The sequence below is a fragment of the Wyeomyia smithii genome, chromosome 3 (genome assembly GCF_029784165.1).
Source record: "Wyeomyia smithii strain HCP4-BCI-WySm-NY-G18 chromosome 3, ASM2978416v1, whole genome shotgun sequence".
Taxonomy (NCBI): Eukaryota; Metazoa; Arthropoda; class Insecta; order Diptera; family Culicidae; genus Wyeomyia; species Wyeomyia smithii.
Window position 1 is genome coordinate 104845952 of NC_073696.1, and position 13619 is coordinate 104859570.

At 37.2% G+C, this 13619-nt stretch overlaps 1 protein-coding gene across 8 annotated transcripts in view; it reads left to right on the forward strand.

Moving 5' to 3' along the window:
* Positions 1 to 13619, forward strand: part of LOC129726435 (cGMP-dependent protein kinase, isozyme 2 forms cD4/T1/T3A/T3B) — a 414395-nt gene that overhangs the window by 357800 nt on the left and 42976 nt on the right. The gene's annotated exons all lie outside the window — the stretch shown is intronic.

Here is a 13619-nt window from a genome sequence, read left to right on the forward strand (position 1 = left end):
TACGAGCAAATATCTTCCGCCCTCCGAATGCGACTGTTGATGCCAGCAGTTGCATCGGCTCATTCGACCACGTGTAAGAATAGTTTGGATGTTGACGTGCGAGGGCCTATTACCTATGGCGTAACAGCTCGACAATTTGTACGTCTTTTCTGATGAGTTATGGCTTACCGGTTGCCGTTTTGTAACTTCAGCCAACAACTGTGAGGATGCGGTACTTTTGGGCAACGCGCTCACATACTGACGGTTTGGTTCTCTCGTGGTCCAATCAAGTGGTCTGCGATAGGGTACTATCGCGACAATCTGTATTACAATGAGATTATTCGAGAAATGTTAGATGATTTTAGTGTTTAAATTTTTCTAGAACTACTATCAACGTACAAAGTGGTACAAAACAAGATGTAAGCGACAATATATATTTGATAGGGAGCCACAACAAGGTAGCAGTAATTTATCACCCATGATAATGCTCCAATTTTTCTTATATCCACACCAATTTCCTGTCGGCTGAAGTGAAATTAGTGACAAAGACGGTTTCGAAACAAACCCTGTGAAACTGGTTGGAAATTGCATAACTAATCCTACGATTATCAACTGCGAGAGCAAAATGTCATTATCTAATAAGTGTGAATAAATGAAAGTATGAGACAGTGGCACTTAAGTAACGAGAATTCAGGAAAGTAGGTTGAGCCTACATATGCCATGAATGTACCGCGTTATCATTACTTTTTCGAAGGCTAAATATATTGATCAATATAGTTTTGAAATTATTTCAATTTTCTCGACTATTCTGAAAATGGAACGTCTTATCGTAAGCTGTAGCATTAATCAACAACTGCAAATCACTACACTTGTCGATTTTCGATTGACCTTTTTTGTCTTGTTACGTGGAAATGTCTCCCTGATGGTCTTGTGGTACAATGCTAGCCTAGCAAACCAGGTTCGAGTCGCGGCTCGGGAGAGACTGTTAGTATCAGTAGGATCGTAGCCCTAGCCCCACAATTGTCCTGTACACTAAACAGTTGACTGCGAGTCTGTGTATAAATAAACAGGAGGTCGAGCTCAAAATCGGAATGTAGCACCAAGGCTTTACCTTGTTTTTTTTTTTTTTTATGTGGGAATGTCGAAATTTAAGCCCAAAAATCGTCATTCGAGGAAAGTTTTGATTTTCGCTTATAACTTGAAAAACAAAAAACTGCAGCCGGGGCTAGTCAAATGATTGTTGAAACATATAGTGAAGACTGCATAGATGACATAGAAAACAAGGAGCGTTCCATAGCTATGAAAAAATTCGTGAACGCAGTATTGAAACCATCACAGAAGCCTTCTACTGACGACAAATAATATGTTTGAGCCAAGCGTTAAAGGAAAAACGGCCACAATATAAAAAAGACACGACAAAGTGATTTTTTGGATGACAACGCTCAACCACATGTTGCCAACGTCGTTGAAACCTATCTGAATACACTGAAAAGTACGTCCAACTAATGTACTCTCCTTACATCCGGCATCCATCCGATTGTCACCTCTCCTGATCAATGACACGTGGACTGGCTGACCTACATTTTCGTTTTTTTCCCAAAAATTGGGTATTCATAAACAGTACCAAAAAACAAAAACTTTTTCCGACACGGAATCTATTTGCTGCCTTAAAGTTGGGTAAAAGTAGTGCCCGCTGATGGACAATATTCTCATTAATAAGTGCTATTTCTCAACAAGGGAGAGCTCGTAGCCTCATAAGTTCAAATTTTAGAGTAGAATCAGGCTGATTGTTGTCAGAGAGACCTTTACGCACGGGAATCCTTCACTCACCACTATAACAAAGTACCTTCCTTACCATCACAGTCGTTAGAGATGCAGAGGTAAACTGGCCAAAATAATCATAAAACTTCCTTCCTTTCTCTAAGAACGTAGCCGGTGTCGATATCGTTCTTTACAAAAACAAATGCTACAAAAAAAGTTGTAAATTTTAAGATGGTAAATAAATCCCAAATAGCCATCCATATTTGATTCTTTTTCCACTTCACTAGCTCAGTCCCATCCCGAAGGAGCAACTACGAACTATGCGGTCGTCAAGCTCTAAGATAAGAAAAGATAAGAATGTAACTATTTTTTCACAATAGAGCCTCTAATTTAAGGAAAAAACTCCGTTTTTTTAATTTCTACTCTTGGTTCTCTTAGATATCACATCGCAGTTGATAGTTGAACTTGTGCTTTGTGTGCTGCCCACAGCAGAAATGGCCTCGTCGGGATCGTATCGACTTTGTAGATGAATTGATTGGGTTTTGGCATAATGATGATAGAGTAGATGATTATAGTAAACGTTGGCCAGATAAACTGTTCGTTCGTACGCGCCCTCTCAGCTGGTCTCGAGGTACGATGCTGGCCTAACAAGCCAGTCGTCGTATGTTCGAGTCCCGGCTCGGGAGAGACTGTTAGTGTCGGTAGGATCGACGCGCTAGCCCCGCAATTGTCCTGTACACTGTGTTTAATGAACAGAAGGTCGAATTCCGAATCGGAATGTAGCACCAAGGCTTTGCTTTGCTTTACGCTAAAAATATTTTTCATCATTAATAGACACTCGGCACAGGAGATTATTCCGGAACATTGACGTCTCGGGTTTTGTGCTGACATAAATCAACATTGATGATCAAAAAATATTTTTAGTGTCTAAACGGTTTGTTTAATCGGTATAGTGATTCGGCAAAGTGGAAGATAAAAATTTGCCCTTCGAAAAAAAAATATACACTGTAAAAAATTGTGCTTTTTTTAAATCATACCTTTTTGCGTTTCTCCTAGAAAGGTATAGCAATCACTGAAAAAACCAAAGGTATAAAAGTGCTCATAAGGGCCGAATGCCGTATATCACTCGACTCAGTTCGACGAGCTGAGCATTTTCTGTATGTGTGTGTGTGTATGTGTGTGTATGTGTGCGTGTAACGCTCTCCCAATCTCACTCGATTTTCTCAGAGATGGCTGGACCGATTTCAATGAAATTAATTGCAAATGAAAGGTCTATTTGCCCCATAAGACCCTATTGAATTTTATTGTAATCGGATTTCTAGTTTAGATGTTATGTATCAAAATGTGAAAATCACGAAACGTCAATATCTCAGAAACTACGCAACCGATTTGAACAAAATTAATTTCGAATGAACGGGCTATCTAAAAAACCCTTAACTTTTGAATTTCATTAAGATTGAACATGTGGTTCAAAAGTTATGGAAAGAAACGTGTTCTCGAGACTGTTTAATCTCACTCATGTTTCTCAGAGATGGCTGGACCGATTTTCATAAAATCAGAGTCAAATGGAAAGTCTAGTTGCCCCATTAAACCCTATTGATTTTTTTTGCAATCGGACTATTACTTTGCCTGTTATGTTTAAAAATGTGAAATCCAGCTATGAAAAGTAAAATATTTACAAGACTACTTAAACTCACTCACTTTTCTCAGAGATGGTTGACCCGATTTTCACTAAATTAGTGTCAAATGAGAGGTCCAGCTGCCTCATAACACCCTATTGAATTTAACTGTAATCGGACTGTAACTTTGTCTGTAATGTATCGAAATGTGAAAATCACGAAACTTCATTATCTCAGAAACTACACAACCAATTTAAACAATATTGATATCAGATGAACGGGCTAGTTAAGAGTTAACTGATGAATTATGATTGGACAAGTGGTTTCATAATTCGGCTGCTCTATACGTTCCCATTTCATTCGATTATAATCGAACTTTAGCAACCGTTATATATTAAATTGTTAAAACAACGAGTCTATTATCTCAAAGATTACACGACTTATTCAACATAGCGTCATACGAACGAGTTATTTTTTAAACTTACAAACAACTAACTTCATAACAAATTGATATGTGGTTCAAAAGTTATGGAACGAAAAGAAATTCAAAGACTATTCAAAACTATACCTGCTTTGATCAATATACGTGAACTCAACATAATTTAAATGCGGTTTCGTACTATTTCGCTCGTGATGAAATTGTTCGAAACTAAAAGTCATTTCTTTTATTTCGCTATTTCATAAGTACTAACATTACGTCAAATTTCATATTTTATACATCAATTACAACATCAATATTTTAGAACCTAAAGAGTGAATATACTTTTATTGGATTGAAGCGTTCATGTAAATATATTTTTACAAATAATAAGTTTGAATGAGAAAGGCTGGGTCTGACCGCTAAGTGGATTAATTTAGGTTTTTTATTTTCTATTCTATCATGTTCGAACAAGCATCAATGTTTAGCTCTAAATATGTAGTTTTTGCAAAAACAAAACAGATCTGTGAAAAGTAGACTGTTATAGTAAATTCAATTTATGAACTTTTCTCAAGAATTTTTTTTCTTATGGCGTATATTTTTCAGAAACTACAAAAATACTACCTACAACTTTATTGGAGACATAACATAAATAAAACCATCTATTTTGGCTCAAATAAAATTAAAATTCTAAATCCTAAAAATTACTTTGAAAAAAGTAGAAACCATTGCTTTAAAATTAAATTTTTCAAATATTTCGTCTACCAAAACATATACACCGTTTTCGAAAATAAGACTAAATATTTGTTGATACATCAGAATCAAAAGCGTTCGGCAAAGATTTTAGCATCTTCAAAACCATTGTGCTTGCAATTTCTGTAAAGTTTATACCTTTTGAATCTGTTAAATAATAGATTTCACTAAGTTTTTTCTTGGAATGTTTTTTTTTTTTCAATGAAAATCCCATTTCAATAGGATAGGTGTGCAATGAGTTAAAATTTTTGAGGTAAAACTACAAAAGGTGGTTGATTACTTGTATGTAACATTTTCAAAATTTTGTTCAAAAGAGAAGTTGAAGTGCTATTGAATTATAATATGCACATATGGAACAAACACTATGCGGCGCAAAATAGGTAGTTTCAATAGCCAGAGTGTGCATGCATGCAGGTAACTAACTTTTAACTATAACGCAAAACGAGAAAATAATAAACCTTCAATCATTTATTTGAAGTCTTTCAAAGGACAATTGTTGTTCTATTTAATATAGGATCATCAACATTATAGATGGCACACGTACAACACAGTGAAAAGCTATTTTAATACTGGAAACTACACACGGCAGGCAAATTATGATTGCCAGCATCCACAAAAATGGTTGTGTGTTGCAAAAATACGGCAGAGCTTTTCACTGAAAGAAGTGTTGGAAATGCACCTACCGCTGATGCTGCGGCTATCGCACAAAAGCAACTTTTTACTAAAGGAAGTGCTGTAACACCTACTGTTGATGCTACCACCACTACCGCTACTGGTGCCCGCTGTAGGTATCCCGAAGATATTAACTCTTCAATTGAAAATTCAATGGGGGAAGCTTTTTTTACGCTGAAAATTTGACGACCGATAGGCTTTGATTGCCAGCATCCCAAACATGTTTGTGTGTTGCCAGAATACGGTAGAGCTTTTCACTGAAGACAGATGCTGACCAATGCACCAATGCACGATAATCCAGAAACTGAATTTAGGAGGAAATTTGAATCTAGAGCTCGATAACAATATTCTAAAGAAAAATTTTCTCCTACAAAGTTGTTACATATGATAAAACGCTTTTTGAAAAATTATCAAAAATTAGGGTGACCCAAACTTTCGATGAAATCTTGTATCTGACCTTTTTATCTTTGTGGATAGGAGAAAAACCGTTCTACAATATTAAGCAAAGCAAAGCCTTGGTGCTACATTCCGATTCGGAACTTGACCTTCTGTTTACTATACACAGACTTCGCAGCCAACCGTTAAGTGTACATGACAATTGCGGGGCTAGCGCTACGATCCTATTGACACTAACAGTCTCTCCCGAGGCAAGATTCGAACCTACGACGACTGGCTTGTTCGAGACCAGCTGGGGAGGCTACAATATTAAAGCTTCACTAATTTTAAGCAAGAATTGAGAAAAATGTTTCTTTATTAAAATTAACCAATTTAGATTGAAAAAACATATTTTCGCTCTTTTTTTTTTGTTTCAATTTTATTTTAATTTTTTTTTCAATTTTCACTTTAAAACTGTTTTTGAACGACTTTTAGAGTTTGCAATACTGATATCGTGAATAGCTCAATTCTACTCAAAGTTAGTGTTGTTTTTCATCAGAAAATATGCCAAAATATGGTACATTTTACCTGAAACATCATATCGAGAAAACTGGGAACTCTGCCTGCAATCGACAGTTTTGGCATCGTAGTCTGTTGAGTTCAGGTGGAACCAAGCAACAATTGAAACATAATAAAAAAATAAATTGTGATCATTTGTTGCACTAATGAAATTCCGAGGTTTTAAGAAACATTTTTTGTTACTACGATGAAATTGTAAAGAAACAAGCAACAACTAAAGTGGCATCGCTGCTTCAAAAATCTTCACACCAACAACGTATTTCGCGAGGTTAGATTTGTTGTTGAAACGTATAAACGGCATTTGAAAACCTAACCTTTACTGAATAGATTTAGTGGGTGGAGCATATAGGTTGCCAACGTGATGCTTGCGAGATACAAAAAACAAACACACAAAAATACTTCTAAAAGTTGCTCTCATGTTCTGAAGCCAAGTAACAGCAATTTTTGCTCGATCGTTCGCCTTATATTTGTTTTTGAAATGAGGTTATTTACTGCGTTGTAACTTTTGGGTACTTGGACTTGAAGTCGTCTAAAAAGTGTTGGTTTCTAAAACGAAATGCGATAAATTGCTTTGAATTTCATTATCACGCTGAGGTTTGAAGAAGCAAAATTAAAACTGGTAATGACCATTGCATTGGCATGGTAAGGGAAGCAATATTTAAAACTCAGCCATGAACTCGCAATGCAGCATTTACCATGTTGTTATCGAATTCCATGCATAAGTTCATACACATTGCGGTTTCATTCTTGAAACTAGTGTTGAAACAACGAAAATGTTGCAATTGACTCCACCTCCTGCGCTTTTTTTGTCATTGTATATGAAACTGAGATGTAACTGCAACTTGATTTCGCATAAGAATTTGTTGCTGTGATGCACAAAGTTCATTATCGAAACAAATTTTGCTGCTTGGGACTGACGCATGCTAGTATTCGTGCTGACGTTGCGAATGCAATCCGAGCGCACAGGCAGGACTATCACATACGCACACAATGACTTCGTAGCGATGTAACTACCACCACTTTATAACAACCTATCACTTTCAATAGATGGAGTGCGCTGTTTGATTAGACGCTTGTCATTTGATCTTGATCTTGAGATGCCAGTTTTCTTGATAGGATGTTTTTGATTTTACTCTATATAGGGTCAGAATTAGGGTTGCTGATATTTTATCGATATTTGATATTATCGATATTTGCCCCTCGCTATATCGATATTTTTTACCGATATAGGCGCATTTGATATTATCGATATTTCGATATTGCGACTCGATATTGCTGTTCGATATTCTCGGTTGCCATCAGGGGAGTGCTGCCGTCGAAATTTTGCCTACCAATCATAAATTCATCATGGCATCAAAAAACAAATTTAAAATGCTTACACGCAATATAAGATATTCATTGAAAGTACACATTATACTGAAAACACACGTTAAGGCTTGGTTTCTCCATTGATAAATATATTTATTCGAAAGTAGGTCAATAGCAATTAAAGGATGTTTACTCTATTTCAGCTATTTTAGGGCAAATCAACTAAAAAGTATAGGTACCAGAATTGTTGGTACTAGAATCAATAAGTGATAGATGGAAAATGTAAGCAGTTCGACAGAAATATGGTTGCCATATCTCCATTTTTATTGACAGCATGCTTAGAGCGAATTTCCAGGAATTTGGGTGTGGAACTTCTCGGGGCAATAACCACCACATTAAACCGATCAAATGCGATGCCTTGGTGTTGCATTGGGATGGCAGAATCGATGAATTTTAGTAAAGAATCGGTGTTACATAAGCGATAACATGAATGTTCAGGTAGGATGCTTCAGTAACTGGCTGGTGATTAGTCAATGGATCAGTGACGATTAGGAGACGCGGCTCACGAAACGTCGGTTTAATCTGATTGGAAAATGCACCTTGCGTAAAGCGATCAGTAATCGGCCCGCTGTCGTAACGGACGAGATGAAATAGCAAACACTTCGCCGGAATATTCAATACTTAGGCATGAAACATGCTGAACGTCAACGCGACCGATCGGGTGAGATTCTTGCCGTAGGTTAATGCACAACTCTACTCACGGCTGTTTATAAACCTTCGGCAAGAATCTCGCCCGATCGCTTACGTTGGCGTTCAGCTTGTTTCAAGCCTAACAGAAAGCCAACCCGGTGGCATCACTGACGTTTACGTTCAACATGAGTGAAGCCAGCATTAGCTGGATCACTGGATCAGTTTTACATGTAATTTGACAGCTGATTCATCGAAACACGAAAAACAGCAGTGCTCATACGTGCATACAGTATCGGTGTTCAGTGGCAGTGTGCTTTTGTATTGTTTTCGGGTGATATATTTATTGCACGAAACGTCGAGTGCTTTGCTTGATGAAACAAAACAAAAATGCGTTGCATTATTTTAGAATGTACACAACGTTTATTCTTGCCGATTGCGAATGGCGGTGTTTCTTGCAGGCAGCTGACATCGCGCGATGATTTAAGGAATAACATTTCAACGTACGTGTAAATGAGATAGCATATCAGCGCCACTTTTAAACATTTACAAAGCTAAGCTAAGCTTTTTCTTAAATAATTAAATTGATTCAAGCGCATAACTCTGTGCAACATATATTATGCTTCGCTCATTGCGCTCACACTGCTGTGTGAACAAACCTTCAAAAACATCAATGAGATTAGCGCCACTGTCTTTCACGGCAGCTTCAGGAAACAAGGCCGATGCCACCGGGTTGCTGAAAGCCAAACAAAAAATATACACTAAAGTCGCTTTTTACGCGGGGGTTACGTGCCGCGTAAAAAACCGCGTAAATTCCGGAATTCGCGTAAAAAAAACCGCGTAAATTCCGGAATCCGCGTAAAAAAAAACCGCGTAAATTCCGGAATCCGCGTAAAAAACGCGTAAATTCCGGAATCCGCGTAAAAAGCGACCTTAGTGCATAAAGGAAAATATCGATAAAATATCGATATCGACGCGCAGTATCGATTTCAATATTGATGCCGCCTTTAATATCGATAAAGCAGATATCGATATTCTATTTTTGATATCGACAACCCTAGTCAGAATTCGTGAAACGGATCACTAAAAACCGCGATGTCTATTTTTTTCAAATAGGTATTAAAAACTTCAAGAGCTTCACTCGCGAAGTTAATTTCCCAATTTTTATTGAGTTTGAGTAAGTTTTCAAGTTGGTATTGTCATTTGAAATTTAGGTCAATATTCTTTTCATCCTAAGTTGCAGCGATGCGTTGCGGCACCAACTCTAGAAGCCCATATCTTTTGAACTAAAAATAATACCAACTCGAAATTTTCTGGAAAGATCCGAAATTTTATCAAAAATACTTGTGATTTTTTTCAGATTTTTCAGTGCCCCAGAACGTAGTTTTTCAACATATTCCTTCATATAGTTACTATTGAAAAAAAAATCCTCCAAAAAAATATTTCCATAAAGTACAATTTTGGATGCATTTGCTGTGAAAATTTCATCAAATTCGATGCAATATATTCAAAGATATGTTCATTTGAAAAGAATGTTGACCTGAATTTCAAGTGACAATAACAACTTGAAAATTTATTCAATTTCAATAAAGTTTGGAAAATCAACTTCCGGAGTGAAACTCTTGAAGTTTTTAATACTTATTTGAAGAAATTAGACATCGTGATCCGTTTCACGAATTCTGACCCTATATGGAGAAATTTTTAAAAACATGTTGTTTTTTAAATTTGAGTAAATTCAATTTAAAAGCACGACAAAAATTATAACAATTTTATATATTTTGAATGCAAAAGCACACAGATTTATTTCTTCAGTATATTTTCTTAAAACTAGAAATAATCACCTTTAATTTGATCCGAATATAATATGCATCGAATGAAGCCGTTTCTTATGGTTACCCTATTTCAGAGCTAAACGCCATAAGGACTTGAAGAAAAAATACAGGTCTGATTATTCTCTGCAATCCCTCCAGTATTGAACACGGTTGAAACACTTTGGGTGACCAGTTCCGGAATAGCTTTATTCAATGTATTTTATTTTCGAAAATTCATATCTTTTTAACCAGTTGTTCGATTTTCGATCTCTTTGAATCAAATCAAAGGTAATTATTTCTAGTTTTGAGAGAAAACCCACAAAAAATTAATCTGAGTAATTTCACATGCAAATTATATCAAATTATTATTTAAAAAAGAGATAAACAAATAAGAAAGGCATATTTTCTGATGGACAACATCAATTGCTTTGAGTAGAATTGAGCTATTCACGAGGTCAGTATTGCAAATCGTTTCTCTTAAAAAAACCCTTAAAGTCGTTCGAAGTCAGTTTTAATGTTCAAGTTGAACTAATAAAAATGGAACGAAAAACATGTTTTTTTTTCAATCCGAACCGATTTATTTTCCAAGATAGAAAAGCATTTTCTTCCCAAAGTTGCCAGAAATTAGCGAATCTATAACATTGTATAATGATTTTTTCCTCTTTCCACAGAGATAAAAAAACTAGCTTCCTGATTTCACCGAAAATTTAGGTCTCTCTAATTTTTGAAAATTTTTCCATAAGTGCTGTATCATATGAACCAATTTTGTAGAAGAAAATTTTTCTCTAGAGCATTGCTGTCGAGCTCCTGGTCAAAATCCCCCCCTCAGTTTCAGGACCATTGTGCAATCGCTGATGCTGCCGCTACCGCTCAAAGGCAGCTTTTTGCTAGAGTAGGTTTCATTGCACCTACCGCTAAACCGCTGTTACCACTACCACCGCAGCTGGCTCTGCAACTACGCTGCCGCTACCGAACAATGGCAACTTTTTAATAAAGGAAGTGCCGCTGCACTTACCGCAGCTGGCGCTGGCACTGCTGCTTTCCGCTGCCGTTGCTGCCACCCTGCTGATGCTACCTGCTGTTGTTTAGTTGAGACTGTCCTAGTCGCCATCCACTAGTAATATGATTGGTTTAAGCAGAAACAGGCTCCTATATAGCCCAAATAATACATTCCCAGTTTACTATGCGTATTATTCAGTCAACCGTGCTAGGGAAAACATGCATTAAGCGACCAATCAGAGGTCAAAATTTGCGTTTCAACAAGACTTGACAAATTTCATTTTTCTGCATTTGGGCGTATGCATAGATGATTTTCCAACCGATTGCTTCAAATCCATTGAAAATTACTGACTTATTAGCATTTGAATTTGGTCATACTTTACTTTTTTTTACGCGGGTTGTTTTTGTAGAAATTTAAAAACGATACAAGATATCGACTTAATTCCATTAAAAAAAATCACAATTTTTGGTGTAAATACTCAAAACTTATAATATTGTCCTTGAGACTAATCACTATCATTAGGGAGCTGCGTAGCCGCAAGGTTACAGAGTCCGCTTTGTCAAGCGGATGGTCGTGGGTTCGAATCTTGATAGAATCAGGCCATCCGATGTCGAAAGGACTTAAGGATGGGTTTATTCTCAGGCTCCCCACCAGTTAGCCTTTTTTTTTTTATTCTCGCTTATTTTCCGTCGGTCTAGTTCCGCCACTGTTGTGGCCAATCACCGACGCCCAGGGAGGCGACTCCACACCCAGGACCCTAACTCACGACCCGTTTATCAACGGACCGGCGCCAACGGCTTTACTTCCTCATGCGATGGAAGGCGTGATCCCAGAGATTTTTCGCCTCAGAAAATCTCCCGGTGTCGGCTAGGATTGAATCTAGACCAGTCGAGTTGGTTGTGAGTGGATCACGCCACCTCACAACCATCGACACCTATGTCGGCGGTGGGATTCGAACCCAGGCGTCGAGCATGGTTGGCGGAGACGTTACCAACCACACTAGGCCCCCGCTCTAACCAGTTACCCTTCCTTTACGGTGAAATCTACAAATACCTTTGCGTGACTTCCTCTTAACAAAAAATTAGTCCCTCTTATCAATAAAACTGGCCAGAAGCACGCACGACGAAACTTCTCCAGGGAATTATAATTGGTGATATTTGGCAAGAGGAACGAGTATCGGTATAGTAGAACAGTAAGCGTGCACGGAAGAGTAGCACATTATACACAAGCACTGATGGACAATAATAATAAGCATGCCACTTCTCAATAGAGGTATTGCTATTAACAAAAGTGCGGGATACAGCAGACACCCGGGCATATCTCACAATAGATCTACGATTCTAATCGCAGTGAGGAAGCCCATACAGGAAAAAAAACACTATCATATTTTCACCTCAAATTAGTATTTTTACGGGGTTCACACAAATTTTGAACGTTTTCCTCACGTAAAAAAACCTGACTACACAGTAAAAATTTCTCAATATTAAGCGCAACGTAGTTTGTAATGTAACGTAAAAAATACAAACGTAATTTTTTATCAAACATTAGTTTACGTTCTTACATACTTAACATTGAAGACCAGCAACCATCACTGGAATTTTAATATCGTCCCATTTCATTTTACTGGAGTGCTATAAAAGTAATAGCTGCGCCACCTTATTTTACACGCACTGTCTTATTTTTAAATTGGATGTGTTTTAAATTTCAACGTACATCACGTAAAATTGACAACCCAGCAGCACTCTGCTGCCGTGCGAATACTTTTCTGGCGGCCATTGTCGTGTTTACATTCGTGTGGAAAGGTATGTATTACGATTTTTTTTAAATATGTTGTGTAAAATTTGCTATGTGCATTGTGAAAATATGCCATGGTTCATGGCACACATCCGGATTCACCGGAGTTATAAAGTTTTTGAGTGCCCGGTCACCAGCTGCGGATTGGTTTTCAAAACATATCGGTCGTTCAGGAAGCACCTGCGAAACTGACATCTGGACGGGACTCAAGGACATCTGCGGAAGTGCACGCAAGTGCGATTCAGGATTTAATGTGCGTGCAATTCGTACACAGTTTTGTGTACATTCCAAAGGCTTCGAAGTTTCTGGAACTTCTACAATAGTATTTCCTCAAACTCTTTCCCGCCAAAGGGTCAAAGCCCAGAGCCACTCGTGTTGGAAAGCAGCAACGGCAAGTACAAAGGGTCATTGCGGCCTTGTCTAATCATCGATGGCACAATGACGCAGATCCGTTACACTAAGATCTCTATGAAATGCGATAGTTAAACAAGTTTTCACACATAATAATATTCTGCATTTTTTATTCGTTGTTTGAAAAGAAATATAAAAACTATTCCTGTACGAGTTCTGCGTGCATTGAAATGCATCAGACGACAAACACTCGCAACAACTTGTTTTCGGAAAAAAAAAATAAGGGGATTCGAATTATTCGAATATTACGTGTGATTTGAATTTTACAGTACGCGATATACATTCAATTATTTGAATTTTACAGCTCACGTAATTCTATTTCGAAACACTTTTTTTCCTGTAATTTTCAAATCTTACGTAAAATTGAATTATACACAATGGAGGTAATTCTTCATAGGCGATTCGACGTAAAATTCAATGTTTATTTTTAACTGTGTATATTTTTCCGCTCC